The sequence below is a fragment of the Eubalaena glacialis genome, chromosome 18 (genome assembly GCF_028564815.1).
Source record: "Eubalaena glacialis isolate mEubGla1 chromosome 18, mEubGla1.1.hap2.+ XY, whole genome shotgun sequence".
In the NCBI taxonomy this organism is placed as follows: domain Eukaryota; kingdom Metazoa; phylum Chordata; class Mammalia; order Artiodactyla; family Balaenidae; genus Eubalaena; species Eubalaena glacialis.
In genome coordinates, this window is record NC_083733.1 from 20,578,548 (window position 1) to 20,598,474 (window position 19,927).

General features: G+C 49.6%; 1 pseudogene; it reads right to left on the reverse strand.

Annotated features, from left to right (window-relative positions):
• Positions 1-690: 690 nt before the first annotated feature.
• Positions 691-18,257, reverse strand: LOC133077629 (tubby-related protein 3-like; annotated as a pseudogene).
• Positions 18,258-19,927: the final 1,670 nt, after the last annotated feature.

Below are 19,927 nucleotides of genomic sequence, written 5' to 3' on the forward strand. Positions count from 1 at the left end.
TCAAGATGTTATTAATTTTAATCCATTCTAATTAAATATATAAATGGGCCACGTACCACTTTGTGGAAGGAGAAAAGGGAGGAAACAATATCTTAAAATCAAATGTGTAATTCTCGGGTACTGGTAGCCGACGTCTCAAGGGCTGAGAATCATGGGTTATTTTTTCTTCCCTTTCTTTCTCCTCATCGTTCTCCCTTCATGTGCCCTGCTGGGTGCTCTGACTGATGCAGGCACAGAATGGTTCTATCTAGAGAGCCTGCAGGGCCAGAGGACAAGTGAGGCTGGTGGGGTGGGGGGCGTGGGGAGGGTGTGTGTGGGTCCAGAGCCCCGGGTTCTTGTCCTGATTTTCCCTCTCAGTGTCGTGTGACTGGCTGAATCTGCTTTGGTTGAATCTCTGATGAGGCTCATCACCCTGTTCTTTCTGAGCTTCAAGGCAACAGTGAACCGGCCGGGCCAGTGCACAGGACGTCTGCATGCATTCCTCGGCCATGTTGATTAAGCACCGTCTTGCGCCAGGCACTGGGCAACACAACCATGGGAGAGCAACCGTGAGCAAAAGGGGGCGGCTTCCTGCTCTCGAGCAGCTCGTAGCAGAAAGGGGGGAACTGGGATCTGGGTACCACGTGGAAGATGTGGCCCACAGGGAGAGAGCGACTGCCGCTGTCTCTGAACCGGGACATTCCTGGGCCTTCAGATGCCGCTTCCGGGGACGGCGAGGGTCTGGTCCGTGTCCACCATGAGGGCCGATGGGGGAGGGACTGTCCCCAGGCTTTCGCCTTTCCCTGCAGCAGTTCTGGAGGAGGTTTTGCTGTGGGGCAGGTTAGAGACAGAGGAGGGGTCCCAGCTCAGCATGATGGGGGGAGGATGGACGAAACCTGCCAATTGGCCCAGCTCTGAGTAAGGAGAAGGGTGTGCTGGGAGGGGGAGGTGGTCAGTCATGTGGTGAGGGCCAGGCTGCTGGGGAGAGGATTTGCCCTTGACACTGAGAGGTTTCTCCGTGACATCACATCTTTTGAGGCCTCCCTGCAAGCTGTCTGGCTGTCCTCCCGCAGTGAGTCTCTTATTTAGGAATTCGAGAGGCTCTGAAGACACTGCGCGAGCAGAGCTAGGGGCTGTAGGAAGCGGAGTCCAGCAGCTGCCCAGGGGAGGCCCAGAAGCAGGCCTGGCTGCACTTGTTTTCGTTCTGAAGCACCCTGTCCCTGTGGCCCCGTGGCACGTGCCACTCTTCCCCTACGTCTCTGCCCCTGGCCAATGATGGTTCACCCTTCAGGTCTCATCTCAGATTTCCTTTCCTCCAGGAAGTCCCCCGATCTCCCTGAACTGGGCATGTGCTGTCCCCACGGGGATTCACAGTCGCCCACCCTGAGTCCTTCAGGTCAAGATTCTCAACCCCCTATCGAAACAGCCTGTTTTCACGTCTGTGGCTGCATTACACCGTGCACTGCGTATCCCCTGGCTTCAGGCACGGTGCTTGGCACCCAGGAGGTGTTCAGCAAATGCTTCTGGAATGAATGATGTTGAGGTTATTGGTGCAGAGCCAACACCAGGGCTTGGGAGGACCAGTGCCACCTCAGCAGGAAGCAGACATCACTGCCTGCTGTCAGGGCCCTGGGATTAGGCGTCCCTGGCCTGGATCACAGATGGTCTTGAGGGTTCTGGGTTGCCCTTTCTGCTCTCTGTTGCCCAGGCTGTTCGCTCCTGGGGCTGAAGCTGCAGCTACGTTCCCAGTTCTTTAAAGGTCTTGGGTGATTTTTCAAACGTTTTATTTCCAACATGCTTTGCATACTGCCACACATTTAAAACCCACACATAATTTAAGGGACATTTAATCAATAGAGTCTTGATTCATTTTTCCCTTAAATCATCAGTATTATTGTTGTGAAGAGCCCACTTGAAGTTCAGGAAGGCTCTTAAGCATTTTTAATAACCATTTTCTTCCCTTGTGTCCTATTTTTAAATAACTATCTTTTTGAAAGACACTTTTTCCATTGGTTGAACAAGCTCAAAATGCCAGATTCCCAAGTGCTGAAATTGTGTACGATACGCAGTTCTGTAAGGAAATGGACTCTTCCAGAATACTTTCATATAAATATATATACATTTTTAACCAGAGCAGGTTTTGCTTGCGGTTTTCTGAGGGTTATCGGAGAAGGGCTCTCAGCTCCCAGTTGTGACTTGAGACTGGGGCTCGGGCAAGGGGGTCTGGTCTCCTCCAGGAACGCCTCACGTCTCACACTTGGAGGTGTCACATCTTTGAAGCACCAGATGCATACACGGCAGGCAGTTATCTCCATTTCCCTGGATCTGATTCGATTCTCTGTCCCTGCTGTGGTTTGCCAATTACATCATACTTTTACAGAGTGCTTAGTGCATACCAGGTATCATGCTAAAACCTTCATCTGCATCCTCTCGTGAAGTTATTATCCCATTTTACAGACGAGAGCATTGAGGCAGAGGGCTTCTGTATGAGTTTCCTGTGGCCTCTGTGACAAATGACCTCAAACTTGGTGGGTTAAAACAATGGAAATCTAATCTCTTGCAGTTCTGGAGGCCTGAAGTCTGAAATCAAGGTGTCAGTGGGGCTGTACTTTGGAGAGGATTCCATCCTTGCCTCTTCAAGCTTCTGGTGGCTCTGGCATTCCTTAGCTTGTGGCCGCATCACTCTATGTGGTCACAGTGCCTCCTCCTCTTCATAGGTGGTGTCTGTTCCTCTCTGTGTCTGTCTCCTATAAGGACACATGCCGTTGGATTTAGGACCCTTATGGATAATCCAAGATAAATTCCTCTTAGGATCCTTACCCTAAGCCAACTTTCTTCATATAAGGTATAATAGTCACAGGTTCCGGGAGTTAAGACATGGACATATCTTTTGGGGGCCACCATTCAACCCACTACCACTCGTAAAGTGCACAAGCAGCACCTGAACCCAGGCAGTGTGACTGTAGAGGTGGGGCTTCTCAGCACTGCCCTGGGCTCCCTGCCCCACGGCTAATGTGCTAGGACATCAGTGATAGACACTGCAAAAGTTGCCAGGCTCAGTCAGCTTGGTTGGGGTCTTAATTGGTCTTTCCCCCTGAGGGTACTATCCTGTCTTAGTCCATCTGGGTTGCTGTAACAAAATACCACTGGCTGGGTGACTCTTAAACAACAGACGTTTATTGCTCACACTTCTGGAGGCTGGGAAGTTCCAAGATCAAGGTGCCAACGTGGTCATCCTCTGGTGAAGGTCCTTTACTGGTTCACAGCCAGCACCTTTGTGCTGTGTCCTCCTTATACGGTGGAAGGGGCTAGGGATCTCTCTGGAGCCTCTTTGATGAGGGCAGTAATCCCATTCATGAGGGTTCCACCCTCATGACCTGAGAACCTCTCAAAGGCCCCACCTCCTAACACTATCATCTTGGGGGGTTAGGATTTCAACATATGAATTTGGGGAGGTATATAAAAATTCAGATTACAGCATATCCTTTCTGTCTTTTTTTTTTTTTTTTTTCTATCTTGACAAAAATATTTGGGTCTTTTCACTTCAGCACATAAACTCCAAAGTTTATGTGGCTGGTGTTCTGTACTGTGGACCGTGGCCTCAGACACACAGTTATGTGTCTGCCACTCCACCCTGACACAGTGGTGGGTGCTGACTGGGATGTGTGGTGGTTATATTACATTAATAGATATTAATATGTATTAATATATCTATTATTAGATTAATCCATATGAAAGTATCATATTTTGGGGCAACAAACGTCAAATATCAGCGATTTCATCTGTCTCAATCTCATATTTATTTAAAATATATCACCCCACAGCATTCTCATCTCTTCCCCCAGCTTGTCTTCCTCCTTTTGCTTCCTCCAGAGGCCAACTGAATATTCCAGTCTCCTGCATGTGCCTTTGATTTCAGCAGTGGCTCGTCTGACGCATCTCCATTCTTTAGTTATTCAGGCACATCTTGGGCAGGTTTGGTGCTTTGTCATGCACCAAATCCCATCCTAATTTCGACTGTCTCCAAAGAAGCCACAAAGCAGCCAGCCCATCTTGAAGTCATCAGCTTGTACTAAAGGTTCAGGAGCATCTGTTTGAAAGCAACATGTTATTTTCCTGCCTTGCGCACTGTGCCCACTAACACGAAGTACTTACGGGTAGTCTCAGGTTGGGTCCAAGTCTAAAAATATCCCCTTCCCTTCAGCATCTGGTCTTTTCTGAAGAGTGCCCTGACTCACAACCAGAACTTCACCACACTCTAAACATTTACCCATTTAATGCATCCTGAAATGTTAACCTATATTATGCACAAGCAGCAGTGTAAATGTTTCCTTTCCTGGCAAGGACTGTGTTATTGGAAATCATTTATTGAGATTTATGTCTTAACAGTGCTGAAGGGCTGTTTGCATTGTTAAGGTTCCCAGAAGCCTAGGTGGAAATTCTGGGGTGGTGTTTACATGAGGATTTGGAGTCGCTAGGAATGGCCCTCCCAGGACTGAGCTGTCAGTCAATCTGTTAACATTTCTCAAGTGTGCACTATTTGTGTGGCTACAAGATAATGCACTGGGTGTGTGACCTTGGGCAAACTGATCTGCCTCTCTGAACCCTCATTTCCTAGAGTCCCATCTTATGATGGGGTGATAATAATGGCACATGCTTTGTAGGGTAGCTAGAAGGGCCCGTGGATTTGGCCCAGAACCAAACCTACCTCCTTCTAATTCCAAATATAGAAGAGCATTTTGTAGGAAGTAAGTTCTCTGTTGCTGAAAGTGTCTCGGCAGAGATTGAGAAATCGATCAGCAGGGCTTTTGCGGAGGGGATCCCACTACTGCATGAAAGAAGGGGACTTATTTGCCCATCTAGCTCCAGGAGTCTAGGATTTTGTGCCATCTTGATCTGGGAAGAAGGTAAAAATGTATATCCTGGAAGGTGAGAGGCAGGAGAGATTCTCAGAGACCTCAGAATCTGGTACTCAGCACAGAGTTAACAACTCGGTCAGAGTTTAGTTGCTATATAAGCGTTCAATAATACGTACTTACTGCGTACTTGCTGTGATGCCAACGTAGTACAGAGTCCTAGGGACACATAGATGGATGTGCCTGAGCATCTGTCCTAAAGGAATGGTGCCTCAAAATGTCTAATGCCATCACGAAGGATTTGGGGGAAAACAGTGCAGAGAAGGGAAAGAGAGAGAGCTAACATTTGTCAAAGACCTACTATGTACCAAGCATGGTATGTATTATCTCCCGAAAACTTTGTGAGTGAGATACTATTATCTCCATTTTACAGGTGCAGAAATGAAGTCTCAAGGAGACTGTGATTTAATCAATGTCTCTGTATCACTCAGGATGAGCTAGGTTATGCTGTAGCAACAAACAGCCCCTGAATCTTTGTGACTGAAAACAGAGGTTTATTTCTTGCTCACTCTGTATATCCACCATGGGACAGCTATGCGTTCTGCTCCTTGCTCTTTTTCTCATTTAGGAACCCAGGCTGATGGAGCAGCCACCATTTGGAACCTTGTTTGCCGTGCCAGAGGGAAAAGAAAGTATAATGAGGCAAGCCTTGGCCCTTAAAGGTCTCATTTCAGTGGCTTTAGCAAGTCGTATGGCCACACCCAACTTCCAGGAGGCGGGAAGATCAATCCTACCACCTACCTGAAAGGAGGGTGCCAGGATGCTGGCGCGTAGCCCTATTGACTACCAGTCTCTCAGCAAGTGGCAGAGCCAGAAGTCAAGTCCATGCTGTGTCCACTTTATCATGTGGTTCTAGTGTCTGGTGACTCTCTGACTTCTGCAGTGAAAAATGGTCCCACCTTGGTGACAGTGACACTGCACTGTGACCAGGCTCCCCTCCACCACTGTAGCCCGAAGCACCCTTGGTCCCACTTAACGTCCAGGCTCTTTATGAGGGATTTGCCCACTGCTGCCATAAGCAGCATGAGAGGCTTGGGAAAGGCTTCAGACAGCCTCCTCCCACCTCGGCTCCAGGAACAGGGAGGCCCTCGTGGCGTGCACAGACCAGACACCAGTAAGAGCCTCATTAGCAAGACGGAGCCAGAGAAGCTGGCCGTGATCTGAGGAGAGCAAGAGGATGTGAGGGGTGTACACAAACCCTACAGGCTGAAGGAAGAGACAGTCTTGAAAGTAGCTGTAGGGTCAGCTCAGGCTGCCATAACAGGATCCACCGACTGGGTAGCTTAAACAATAGAATTTTATTTTCTGACAGTTCTGGAGGCTGGATGTTCAACATCAAGGTGCCCACAGCGTTGATGCCCGATGAGGCCTCTCTTCCCGCCTTGCAGATGGCCGCCTTCTCGCTGTGTCCTCGCTTGGCCTGTGCGCACACATGGAGAGAGAGACAGAGACAGAGAGACAGCCAGCTCTGGTGTCCTACAGGATAGGGCCTCGGCCTCATGACCTCAGTTAACCTTAAATACCACCTGAAAGGCCCCATCTCCAAGCCAAGGGCAGTCTCATTGCGGGTCAGGGCTTCATTATGTGAATTTGGGGGGTGGAGGCAAATTCAGTCTACAGCAGTAAGCGAGGAAAAAATCCACATTTGGGTGATGGAGGAGGCAGGGAAAGTGGGTCTGAGGCCCCAGTTTGAGCAGTTATTCTGTCATCCACGTCACCTTGAGGGCTCCGCCGCTCTGCCTACATATATAAGGTGTGCTGAGTTCCTCGCATGGGGCAGGGAGAAACACACAGTCCTTCCCGTCGCCCCTCTGAGCCGCTGTTTCTCGGTTGGCAGAATGGAGAGGGCCATTCTCACCTCGAAGAATTTGCTCTGACAGTTAGGAGTGAAGGTTCGTGAACATCTTAAGGAGCTGGAGTTGCCTTGGGGCGGCCGTCCTCGCTCCTCCCCTACCTTGTGTCGGCACAGAGCTCGGGACATAGTCAGGCGGCAGATACGGGTGGGATGATCGGTGGGGCCAGGAGATAACAGGAGGATGAACCACGTGTCTGTTGAGCTGGAGACCCTCCGCCCATCCTGAGCCAGAACACTTCAGCCTCTACCTGCGGGGGCAGAAGTGTGATGAGAGCAAACAGCCAGCGTGGGGCTGAGGAAAGACAGTGAGCTTTGGGGTGGATCCATGGGTTCAAATCTCAGCCCTCCAACATTTTCTGGATGCGTAATGTGGGACCAGTTAGTAGTGCCAAGCTGTGACCCAGTGACTCAGTCTCCCTAAGGTGGGAGTGCCATCCTTTCCTTGGTGGAGATGAGGACCAGGGTCCAAAATGTTTAATGTGTGGGTGGGTCTCAATTCGCGGTAGCTAGTGCTGTTGAGATATGGATCTGCCACGGGGGCCAATGGACATTCAGAGCATTCGAGAATTAATAACTCTCGCCCCTTTCACCACTTCTCTCTGGGGCGGGGCTGTAACCCAGTGGCCCCCTGATGATGGGAGAGTAGCTGTCCCTGCCACAGTCCCTCCCTAAATCACACACTTCACCTGAGCCCCCCCCATCAATGACCCTCCCCTGGGCATTCCCTCCTGGGCTGGTTCTTAAGCTGTGGATGATGGAGAATCATAGTCCTTTATCCTCAACCAGACTCTTGATGGGAGGGTGTTTAAATTTGACCGATGGCTTAATATTTTGTCCTCAAGAGGAGGCAGCCTCTCTGAAGGCCCCTCCAGCTATGCATCATTGTAATGGCCCCTCTCGGAAGCTCCTGGAAGTCATCTGGAGAAAAACAGCCCCTTCTTCCAACCTTGGACTTCTCCGCCCATGCCATTGATTTCTGACAAGCCCTCCTGATTTCTGCTTTCCTCCCAGCCCTGCCCGAGGTGCCCGGGGCTCCCCAAGGCCCTGGTAATGCTCTGATGGCTGCTCAGTTATTCCATCATCCTCTCTTGATTACTCTTCCTCCCTCATCATTATTCTTGCAGGACCATGGCTGTGGGTGCATGAACTCCTCTGGGCTGAGGCCCAGAGATGCTGCTGGATTTATGGATGTGCTTAATGGCATTCACTGTCAGATTCCCCTGGGCACCATCAGGATGCCATCGGCCATCTGGGGGTTCCGGCTGGCCTTTTAGTTGTATTCAAACTAAGTTTTATCGAGCACCCACTGCTGGCTGTAGCTGCTCCGGCCGCTGGGTCTGCGCTTTATGACTTACCAAATCTACTCTTCACCATATGCATAATAAGCATCCCCCATTCATTTAGTCCACACATGGATGGGGTATCAACTCTACAGCATGAACTACACAAGGGCTGTGTACTTCCTAGTGTTAATAAAATATAAACGGTCCCTGCCTCGCACAGGCTTATGTGGGAAAAGAAACAAGACACATTATCTCATTCGGTGAATGAGAAAGGAAGGTGTTTTGGGACCCCAGAAGGGGAGACGTTGGGTCCAGCAGGACAAGAGTTGGGAGGGTGAGGAGGGGAAAAGTTGGGCTTCTTAGAGTAGGTATTTCCCAGGCTGTGTCTTGAAGGCTCCATAGGACCCAGACAAGCAAAGGATGGTACAGGGAGGAAGGGTGAGCAGGCAGAGGTGAAAGCATGGGCAGAGAGTGCCTTACTCTTACAAAGGTTAAGACCAGGGGCTGGCAGCTGCCGTGGTCCTCAACATAGTGTCTGACCCAAAGTCCTCATTTGATTTATTCCCATTCTTAGAGGAAAACTAATGTTTGAAGACCCGCTTGAACCCAAAGCCTCAGCTGCTCCATCTGTAAAGTTACAGAAGTGAACTTGTTCATTTATGCTATTCTCACGAGTTTGGACCAGCTACATGATTTTGAATTCCAGGAGCTGAGCTCAGCTTTGACGTTTATTATGTGTTTTCTTCCCGAGCATGTGCTCGAGCTGATTTGGCTACTGAAGGTTGGGGTTGGTGGGACTTCTTGGCTTCAGGGGCCAGTTTGGGGGAGAGAAGAATCTTTCTCCATCCCAAGCCACCGCAGCCCCACGTGAGGCATGTAAATGCTGATGGAGACGTAATTCACTTCTTGTGGGTCAGTGTTGCCGAGGAAGCCAGGACGTTGCTCTGAAGGCCTCTGCCAGGCTTCTCCAAAGAGAGAGGGCTGGGTGGTCTCTCTCTCTAGCCCAGGACAACCGTGCCCACCAAGGAATTGCCCTCCCTTAAAAGACCCAGTCTGTGTATTTGTAAAAATCCCTTTCCAGTCACCACCTTTTCTTTCCTCTTCTTTCTTGTTGTACAACTTTTCTCAAGTAAAGCCCGAGGCTTGAAGTGGGTTAAAGGAGAGCTTTCAAAGCCTCAGTGACTCAGGCTGGAGGAGGTTTTCAGAGACATCCTGGCAGAATCTGGTCTGGCTGACTGCCCAGGGCTTGGTCCTCTCTGAGCCCTGACCTGAGGACTGCAGGACCCTCACTGGGCTTGGGATCCATCCCCGCGTTTGGTGAGTCACTGTCTGAAGCAGGCCTGTTAGCGAGAAGTGCCTCGGTGCCGTGGCCCTGTCCGCCCACGGGGGCCCGCTCCTGACCTCCTCCGCATTCTTGGCTGGCTCTCAGGTGGTGAGAGCAGCCGTACCTTGTGCTCTGACACTTGCCTCCTGCCGCAGGTCCCCGGATCACGGAACCCGAGCGCTGTACTTCTTTTCCAGAGGCATGGGCTGCTCCCCTCTCTCCAGTGCATTTTCCACTGCGGCCTCTTGTTCTCTATTTAGCTCTGAGCACAGTCTTCTGGCGTAGTGCAGACAGACTGCAACCCACCCCATCACATCTCTGTCCTCCTTTCCCGCAGGGCTCAACAGAGTGGCAAATCAGTGACTGAAAGGGCTGATGCCTTATGAGTGTCGTAGATTGATCAGTCCCGAGGCTTCACTCCCTCCTTGTGATAGGATTATACACCCACATCCCTTGCCCTAGGACATTTTTTTTTTTTTGAATTCCTATTACTTAATTTCTTTTTTTTTTTTCACACACACACACTGTATTTCATTTTTACAAGAGATAAATAAACTGACACCAAGCATTGTAAATGGATGACCACAACAAAAGCAACAATGATTGCATTTACCAAACACGAAACACACTCATACCATGTCATAATATTGACATTCAGTCCAGTAATCCTCCACTGTAACAGCTCCTTTACTTTGCAGTGAAAATTGGTTTGTATATTTTTTGCCTCTGAGTCCTTGTGGGATTTTTTTTTTTATTATAATTTTTGTGACTTTCTGTTTGCCCTAGGACTTTGTAGTGTCTTTCTACAGAGAAGGTGGAGTATTTATCTCTACCCCATTGACTCTGGGTGTGGTCATGGGCTGTTAGCCAATAAAATGCTAGTAGATGCACAAAAGCAGAGTCTCTAATCGTACTTGTGTAATTTTGCCCAGACTTGCATTTCTGCCATTTGCTAGGAGAAGGGACTGCCCAGATGAGTTGCTGGTCCTGGAGAGAGATGTAGAGCAGACCCGAGCTCGCCCCACACCCCACAAAGCCAGAAGTAGAGCGTCCCCTGAAATCTACATACCTTAGAGTAATAAATATTTTTGTACCACTGGGGGTTGGGAGTTGTCTGTTATGCACAGCAGCTTTGCAGAAGACCATCTGACTGTCATAAAGGATCAACTTGATGCAGGGGCTGCATCATTTTCTAGTTCCATGAGATCCTATGTACGAACACAGTAGGAATGCCCGAGTTTTCTGAATGGAGATGGAGGTAGGGAGGATGAACTCTGGTTCATCACTCACTGTGCTTGGTTGATACTCTGCTCCCGGTCTGGGTCTGGTGGAATCTACCGCTGTGTTATAGCCCAGATTCGTGTGTGGAACCTCTCAATTTTTAAGTTTTTTTTTTTTTTTTAATTAATTAATTAATTAATTAATTATTTTTTGGCTGTGTTGGGTCTTCGTTTCTGTGCGAGGGCTTTCTCTAGTTGCGGCAAGCGGGGGCCACTCTTCATCGCGGTGCGCGGGCCTCTCACTGTCGCGGCCTCTCTTGTTGTGGAGAGCAGGCTCCAGATGCGCAGGCTCAGTAGTTGTGGCTCACGGGCCCAGTTGCTCCGCGGCATGTGGGATCCTCGAGATCAGGGCTCGAACCCGTGTCCCCTGCATTGGCAGGCGGATTCTCAACCACTGCACCACCAGGGAAGCCCTCAATTTTTAAGTATTGAATCAAATTCATATACCACTCTGCAGGCAAAACAAAAACGCTTCTGACCAGCCCGTGGATTGCCAACTTACAGCCTCTGGTTCATCCACCCCGAAAGTACCCCTCCTCTGAACCCTTGGCATTGGCTAAAATTCTCATGGAAGGATCCAAGAATGCAGAACAGCAGTCAGCCTAATGGTATAGCCTGTTCTCTGGATGGTGTTCCTTTGGTGCTGCTGAAATAGTTCAGGTCTGCCGGGAGAAGAACACTGGACCGAGAACCCTGAGTTGTGAGTTTGAGTTGGAATCCTTCTGCTAGCTTGACTTGCTGTGGGACATGGAGCGAGTCACTTTCTCTCTGTGGGCCTTAGTCTTCCTATCTGTGTAATGACTTTACCACTTAGGAGCTGAGAAGCTGGGAACGAATTATGTAACCTCTCAAGCGTTCGCGTCTTCATCTGGGAAATGGGATCCCACCGCTCACCTGACCGAGTTGAACAAGGACCCAAGGACTGAATCCGATATTAACAGAGGCTATGAGCGTGCTGCCCAGCACACACAGTCCACTGGCTGTTCGCTGTGGCTCCTGCCGCCGCCCGTTATTAACAAGAACAATAATGAATGAAAAACATGGTCTGGGATTCTCTGCTCCCAGTCTGGGTCCGGTGGAATCTACCGCTGTGTTGTAGCCCAGATTTGTGTGTGGAATCTCTCTACTAGGAGCTGGGGCAAAAGTTGGCACACAGAATTCTGGGCCATTTACCTTAATTCGAGTGGAAATGCACTGTTCTTATTTCCTCTCTGTCTAGTCCGAGCTCCTGCTACATCCTCTCATTCCCTGCCCAACCCCTTGATGCCCCTTGGTAGGCGTTCCCTTTACTGTCGGTTTCTTCGCTGACAGCCCATTTGCATCCCTGTCCCTCACACTCGGCCCTGAGCACCTGCCTTCCACAGACTGGCTCTCCTTGACTGCCTCCCAGGTGCGCTGCAAGGGTTTTCATGCTGAGATGCAAGACCCTTCCCATCTGCCAGCCTGCTGCTCATGTGAGTTTCTAAACCCTGTAGCACCCAGGTCTCTTTCCCCAGGCCAGGGCCAATAGTAAACAAACGGATCAGAACACTGCCCCAGACACCAGAGGGCCTAGGGGACGTGGTGAAGGTGGTGTAACATTTGATTCAAAGCCATGTCATGGATTAGCAGGCCCTCTCTGGAATCAGGGACAGAAACTTGCTTCAGACTATCTTGAAAGAAAAAATAATTGATTCATGTAACTTGGAAGTTCACGGGTTGAGCCCGGGCCTCTCAGACGTTGTCCCCTGTCTCTCCCCACCCCCACCCCAGTGCCTTCTTGGTGCTGCTGGAGTGGTGTGCTCCCTGCCTTTAGAGGATGTGACTGGTAGTGGTAGAAACCCAAACAGGAACAGGGCTGCCCTTCACTTCCAAGGAAGGATTCTGATTGGCTTCCCTTGGACCAATCACTGTCACTGGGGGATGAAGAAGCAAGTTTGGCTGAGCCTGGCTGTAAGCCCATCACTGCAGCAAGTGTGTGTGAGGTGTACCATCCCAAACATTTGCTCTAGAACCCCAAGCAAGGGGGTGGGGTGTGGCTCTCCAAAGGAGATGAGCTGGGCTGCCCACGAATACTTGGCCTGGCATGTCCAGGATGTTGTGCAAAAGCCTCAAGTCACTTCTCTTGGTTCTTTGTAGATCTCCCATGACAACTCTGGGTGGGGGAAAGTGCCAGCAGGCTCTCTACTGTAGGAAGGTCTAGTGTACGCTGTCAAGGGGAAAGGGGAATTGGCTGGTGCACCAGTGACATCTGGGATGCTGAAAGGATTACACGTGGGCTTGCATAAGAGCGGAATTGTCTGACATGCACGTATAGAAAGCAGAGGCTGGGTATTGTATAACATAGTGGGCCCACTTGCATTTAGATGGCAGGGAAAGGGCCTCTGCTCCTACATGGGAGTTGGTCCACCTGCAGCCCATCCCTTGCGTCTGGTCTGGCTCCCCACCCCATCACCTCCCTGACTCCTCTAGTTTGGGCCTCCTCTGTGCCCATCTGGACCCAGTTCTTCTCTTTGCCCTCCCACTCCTGCCGGCTCCCTCCTTTCCACGTCCCATGGAGCTGTGGGTGCAGGTCTTACTGCGTTCCCTGCCTGCAAACCTCTGCCCGTTCTTATTACCCAACAGAATAAAGTCTCAGCACCTTTGTTATACACGATCCTTCCTAAGCTCACTTTTTTCCTCTGCTCCAGACTGAAAAAGCACAGGTGGGAGTCCACTTGGCCTAGATTTGAGTCTTGTTGCTGCCTTCTAATACCCAAGTAATTTTGGACTTGACATTCACCCTCTCTGGGGCTCAGACTCCTGTAAAATGGAGTTGAAATCCTTCTCTCCCTCTCTTTCCTTCCTGCCTCTGCCTCCCACCAGCTCTCTCTCTCTTTCGCCCACTCTCTCTCCCCCCTCTTCCTCTCTCTGTCCCTCCATCTCTCTCCCTTCTTCCCACTCCTGCTTTCTGTCACTTTCTCCCTCCCCTGCACACACACCTTGCAGTGAGCCGTGAGGACTGAGTGATGTCTTGTGTAGATAGAGCACCCAGAGCAGAGCCTGTCCTCGGTGCCTGCCTGTTGCCTCGTGTTCTCCACTGCATGTACCCTTGTTGTATAATAAGGAATATGTCCGGACTTTATCCTGGGTTGCTGGCATAGAGCTTCTGAAACGAATTTCTCAAGTGGTGGGAGTACCTTTGTAATTCATGAGCCCCTTAAATTAAACCTAAATTATGCTAATGAGATGAGTTGACTCAGTATGCAGATGGGTCCCCAGAAAGACCAACTGCATGATTAGAGGGTTGGAGCTTTGAACCAGCCTGCCCTCCGGGCTGTGGGGAGGGGCTGGAGACTGAGTTACTAATCATCCCTCTGTAACGAAACCCCAATGAAAATGCTGGACACTGAAGCTCGGTGGAGCTTCCCGGTTGCTGAGCCCATCCATGTGCCTGGAGGGTGACAATCCTGACTCCCACAGGGAGAGGACGTGGGGGCTCAGCGTCTGGGTCCTTCCCATCCCAGACCTGTCTGGTGTGTTTCATTATTAGGCTGGTTCTGATCTGTATCTTTTATAATAAAACTCTAATAATGAGTAGAGCACTTTCCTTAGTTCTGTGAGCCGTTCTAGTGAATTATCAAAGGGGGACATAGGAACCTCCCCCCCCAAGTTGAAACCAGTTGGGCAGAAGCATGGGTGGTCTGGGGACCCCCCTTGTAGTTGGTGTCTGAAGTGAGAGCAGGTCTTGTCAGGAGGCCTGCTTAACTTGTGGCGTCCGCACTAACTGGGTGGGTAGTGCCAGCATCCAATTGCAGTTCACTGGTTGACGTTGAAACAGAGCAACCTTCTACCGGGCTGTACTTCTCTGTGGGCTCTTCTCCTGTGACGTCTCTTTCTATCTGGATTGTTCTTCTGTTTCTCATTGGATCAGAAACTCCTATTCACCCTGCAAAACTCACACGAGATGCCCAGCTCTCAGAGGCTTTCTCCCTCAACTTGTTGGAATGGAAAATCCCAAATATGTGCAATTAGAGAAAATAATACAACCAACTCACACACATTGCCAGCTTCAACAGGCACCCACTTCCTGATCTTCTTGCTTCTTCTCTTACCATCCTTACCCCTCAACATTCAGAGGCTCTTCACGGTCTCTGCAGAGAGTTCCAAGGTGCCTGCTGAGGTCAAGGAACTGAAGACTTGTCCGAGGCCATCCTCCAGGGAGCACAGCAGACCTGGGATGTAGCTGCCTTGCATCAGTGACTTGTATGCAGAGGGAAATGAAACACACTTACATAAAAGCTGGATTGGCACGACAAGCAAATTTACAGAGAACTGCGTGTCATTTGAAATAATAAGACCAACCTTGTTTGGAAGGCAGCAGATGGGAAAGAGCACACATCTTCTCAACCAGCGTTTGGGTTTATCTGAGAGCCCCATGTTAATTCAGTTCACCAAATATTTCTCCAGGAGCAGTGGTGTGGGCTGGATGGTAGCTAGGACCCGGTCATGCATTGGGGAGCGAGGGTGGGGAGGGGAGGAAGGTGGTGCTGGGATTTTCCGACATGTTCTTTCTTCTTTAAAGATTTTTACCCCACCCTTTCTCCTCTCCTCCCTCCCCCATTCCTCCTTTTCTAAACTGCCTGCGGAGCTCTGGCATTGTGCCGAAGGCTGGGCTTGTGGTGGTGATGATGATGGTAAAGATCACAAGAATATATATAAGAACGGGCACTTACATAGGGCTTATCATGTAGCAGGCACAGTTGCCAGGGTTTTACATGCATTCCTTCAGTGAATTCTTACACCAACCCATCAGCTGATGGTCAGTTATCATCTGTTTAACAGATGGTGAAACTGAAAAACAGAGAAGTTAAATCACTTGTCCAAAGTCACACAGCTCCTAGACATGCAGAAAGGAATAAGACACACAGCTGCCAGCTTGTGTGGGCTCCCACAAGGATAGTTTTTGAGCATCAAATAGAATAATACAGTATTTATGAGTTCATGGTTGATAGTAGTCCAGGAGAGATGGGGGTGGGGGGTGGCGGAGAGAGGAGAAGAGAGAAACACTTTACAGCAGAATGCCAGCAATCAACGTAGAAGGAATGAGAAAGTTACCAATTTGCAACCTCCAGTGCAAGGCCCACAAATGATGCTGAGACTATTGGGTGAAAGGCATTGGGGAGCAGGATATTAATATGATTCCAGAGAATCAGCCCACAGATTAACTACAAATCACAGTGGGAAAAATGGGCCTTTATGGTGAAGATAGTAGTCACCACCTTAACTGATGATCAAACCTAGTGTCTCTAAGAGAGGGAAGTCCTGACGTTATGGGCCTCCTGATGTGATACAGTGAGAAGTCGATGACATCATCTACATAATATTCTTGCCAAAAATGTTTACTCTGAATCGAATCATGAGGAAGCAAGTAGAAAAATGCACAATGTGGGGCTTTCTACAAGGCTACTGGCCTGGACCTTTCAGACAAAAAAGAAAGCCATTGCCTGTGAGAAACAACAGAAAGGCTATAGGTGTGTGTGTATGTGTGTGTATGTGTGTGTGTATGTACGTATGTGTGTGGTTGCGAGTATTTGTGTATATATGCATGTGTGTGGATGTGTACACATGTATGTGTGAGGGTGTGTATATGTGTGGCTCTGTATATGTGTACATGTATGTGTGTATACAGGTATGTATAGATGTATGTGTGTGGGTGTCTATATATATACATCCGTGTGTGTATGTGGTGTGTATGGACGTGTTGTATGTCTCTCTGTGCTTTTTTTTTTTCATAGTTAAAATATTTAATTGATTCTGAAGCTAAGAGAAAACATCTATACATTATAAAGTGTTAAGTCACATGATTCTCAGTCACTTAGATAAAATTTCATGGGAATCAAGTGATGAGATTAATTCTAACTGATGGAAAGTTGAGACTTTGGGATCAAAGCAACAACTGAGTCGGGTTAACTCCTTACTTCTTTGACTCCACAACTTCGCATGCCCACTACGCTCCAGGTCCGTGTTCACGTGGAAACAGCAGTGAATGGGACCTTACGAGCTGGTAGAGAAGGATGGTGCTGAAGAAGCAGTCTGGGGCAGTAGAGGAAGCGCGGGGAACCGAGGGGAGCATCAAGCACATCTAGTGTCGGGAGAGACCCCTCTGCTGACCCTGGTGGACGGGCAGAGGAAAGGAGGGGAAGGGCAGGCTCTCAGGTGGGGCACAAGCACGAGAGGAGCAGCTAGAATGACGGGAATGCACAGGGAGCGTGCCAGCCGGGGAGCCAGGAGGGAAAGGTGCAGTGTCCAGGCTTGATTCTGGGCTCAAGGGGCAGCCTGAGAGGATGTGGAGCAGGAGAAGGGCAGCATCCGCTGGAGCTGGACCGCTCAGCAGCAGCTGTACAGGATGAACCAGGTCGAGAGGGCGAAAAGCAGAGACCGGCTTCCAATTTACTGTACCCGCGAGCCAACGGGTAAGCGGTAAGGAGGGCCTGCGTTAACACGGTGGCATTGGGAAGAGGGAAGAGGAGATGAGTGAGGGCCGGCTGAAACAGTAAATACAGCTAAACTTGGCAATTCATAAATAACTTGAGTATACAGAAACAAGCTTGGATGGGGGGGGGGACTGCAAGCCCAGGGCTGGGACGCCAGGAGGCTGAGGAAACAGGGGGCGGCACTCACGTAGCAGTCGGCGGCCAGCTCCTGCCACATGCAGACCTTTTCTACCAGACCCTGGGCCTTGGCCGGGCTGACGCCATGGTCCTAAACTGTAAACTTGGTCCCCATGAGGTTGGACCTGAGTTTGCCAATATAACTTTCTCCTTCACGAGATAAATCTGTTGTATCAGTGGCGATAAGGTAGTTGGATGTTTTGCTCTTTTTCCGCTTTCTACCTTCCGATTTTCGTCCTTTTCCAAGTGCATATAGTAGGTGGGGAAGAGCCCCCGATCCATTCCTGTTTTATCCCGAGTTATCTGACACTTCGCTGTGACACCTCGAGGGGCAGGACTGTATGCGAAGCCCTCTAAATCTCTATTTCTCCCAGCTGGTTATCGGTGTGCTGGGCTGCAGTTCCAGAAGCTCCTGTATCTGTGGTTGGCTTCTGGCTGGATGCAGAACTGGGTCTCTCTGCCTCTGAATATGACGAATGAGATCTTAGATTTTTCCCTTGTCCTTCCTCCCCATCACTCTCCTCCTCATCAAAGTTCAAACTCCCTGAGATACCATGTTTCTGGAGAATCTCCTGAAGATCTGGCTTGGAAGCAGGGTCCCAAGTGCTATCTCCATCAGCACTTCCTTCAGTATCCTCCTCCCTGGCAGAAGATCCTACTGAGAGAACGTGAAGTCTGATTTCCACATCTTGAGCATCTGGCTTCAGGAAGGCAGCGGGACCATCACTGCCATGCAGGATGACACCGCTGGGCGGGGCCTGAGGTTCCACCAGCGGAGCGTGCCCCTCACTTCCCCTCGGCTTTGACCCACGTGGCCGGGCTTCCGGGTTCGGCTGCGCCACCAGTGGCTCCAGGCGCTTCTTCCTCTGCTTCTTCTCCAGCAGCACTCTCTGATTATCCAGTTTCAGCTGCTGGAGCTTCATGCTCTCATCCTCAAAGGCACTGTCCCCGCGGGGCCCCGGGCGGCGGCGCGACACCTCCATCCCGCCGCCCCGAGAGCAGCGACCTTGTCCACACCCGCGCTGGGGCCAGCCTGGCCTGGTCAGTGGCTTTTAAACTTCAGCATGCATGCAAACTACCTGGCGATCTTGCTAAAAGGCAGATTTTGATTCAGAAGGTGGGGTGGTTGGGCCTGAGCCTCTGCATTTCTAACAGTACCTGAGGTGATGCGATGCCGTTGGTCTGATAACTGCAGTTTGAAGTAATGGGAGTCGAGATTAAACGAGGTCAGAGAGCATCACCACCTAACACAACACGTGAACCTTTGTTGGTTTTAGACTCAAAGAAAGAAACAAAACTGTTTACGAAGGACACTCTAGCTTCCCCAAAGGAACAATCGGGAAAATTTGAATACATGTTACATATTAGATAAAATTATAAACTGATTGTTAATTTTTCTTATATCATTTTATAGGAGAATGTCCTTATTCTTAGGAGATATAGGCTGAAATACTTTCAAATGGTCTACACACCACACACACTTGCACACACACACATATAAAGAAAATGTGTAAAATAATCATTAGTGATCGAATGAAGGGTATTCATTGTCTTTTTCTTTAATTTTTCTGTAGGATTGAACATTTTCAAAAAAAAAGAGACTTGGGGAAAATGAGGCTGGAAATAAGAAATGACCCTGTGGGTTGCTGTGAGGTCGGAGCCGGTGTGTCTTGAGCTCAGATGGTGAACCTGGGGGCGGGTGGTGCTCAGAATGCAGCTCCTTCCTCCCCACTTTACCTCACAAGCTAAGGGGGACCCATGAAGGACTCCAGAAATTCCTGGTGCCGAGCCTTTTGGGGACCCCCTATTACGTAAATGGGTTTGCTTCTCAGCTCCCTGCAGGCTTAGGCGTCCGTCGCCTGGGGTCTAAGTCTGTTACTTCTTCACTTGTTTTCTTGCTTCCAGTGTTCCGTCGCTTTTGTCTCCTTGCTCATTTTCTTCGTGTTTGTTGGTTTATTTTGTTTTAGTTTTTAATTAAAAAGACCTTTATTTTTAGAGCAGTTTTAGGTTCATAACAAACCTAGGAGGAAAGCACAGAGCTTCACCCTCACCCCCATCCACAGCTGCCTCCATCACCAGTACCCCCCACCTGCTACAACTGATGAACCTGCATCGGGACATCATCACCTTAAGTCCATAGTTTATATCAGGGTACATTCTTGGTGTTGTGCTTTTATTTTACTTTCAAAATCCTTTCAGTGGGATTTTGGAAGGGAGAAAAAGTAAATATTGGTGTAAAACTCACCTTCTTTCCCAGAAATCACTTCCTTTTTTCCATGAAAATTTTTTTCTCTGTCCCTGGCCCTGTTGTAGCCTCACTTGTGCAGGGAAGTCTTGCCTTTGCTGGGCATTTGGAGGCTCAGGGAGGCTGCAGGCAGTACCTGGGCTCCCTCTGGATCCCAGGAACGGGGCAAGGGCTGCCCCAAGTGCAGAGTGAGGGCACTCCCCCCCCATTCTGTGCTCACAATGCAGCCTCCTCCCTCCCGGCTTGGGCCCTGGTTCCCTTGTCCCACTGGTATGGATTGGACATTTGTGAGTTATGTTTCTGTGTTGAAATTAACTGGCATGTGCCCAGAGGGGAAAACAAAACACCAGTGAGGAGTGCAAGCTCCGTGGCTGGCTCCCACTTTGGCAGGGAAACACCAGTTTTTCTGTGGA